Raw genomic sequence first — 654 nt, 5'->3', positions numbered from 1 at the left:
GACTTGTGTTCTCTGGATTGGAACTGTACTTGGGCAATGAAAGATGACGTCTAACGAGTTCCCAGGAACACAAGAACGGAGAAAAATGTGGATTGATAAAAAAACGCTAACATCCACAGACAAGAACACCAGGCAGGAAGAAGTAAGACAGCATCCAAAAAGAGGGTTGAACATGCCAAGTGTCAATGGGACTGTACCAAAATACTTGGATGCTCATTTTAAAAGCCGTGATTATTCCAGGGCTTTTACCATCCTCTTTATGATTCAGCTGACTGTTCGCTACTTGACATTCCAACTAGGAAGTTAACCTGACCATTTCAAACATTTCACTCGCAAGTCATGTAGCTCAGTCAAGCAACATGTTTACTGAGCACAGGCTGTGAGTCTTGTGTGTTCCTGAAACACACATGAAGAATAAGAAACAGTGCAGTAGATTGTTATCAAAGGTCTGTTTGTGAGAATTGTGAGGTGTTGTTTTATCAAGCAAATGTAGAGTAATGGTACTGTTTGTTGTGTGTGTGTGTGTGTATTTATGTGTGTGTATTCAACATATCTTGCATCATGGTTAAGACTATTCTGGTAAGCAGTCTCCTCTGTGTAGAAGACAATATTGCATGTAGTCATACTGCCAGGTCCCTGTAGTTGTCTGTGACA

The sequence above is a fragment of the Hypomesus transpacificus genome, chromosome 14 (assembly GCF_021917145.1).
Source record: "Hypomesus transpacificus isolate Combined female chromosome 14, fHypTra1, whole genome shotgun sequence".
NCBI classification, from domain to species: domain Eukaryota; kingdom Metazoa; phylum Chordata; class Actinopteri; order Osmeriformes; family Osmeridae; genus Hypomesus; species Hypomesus transpacificus.
This window is presented reverse-complemented; position numbering follows the sequence as displayed.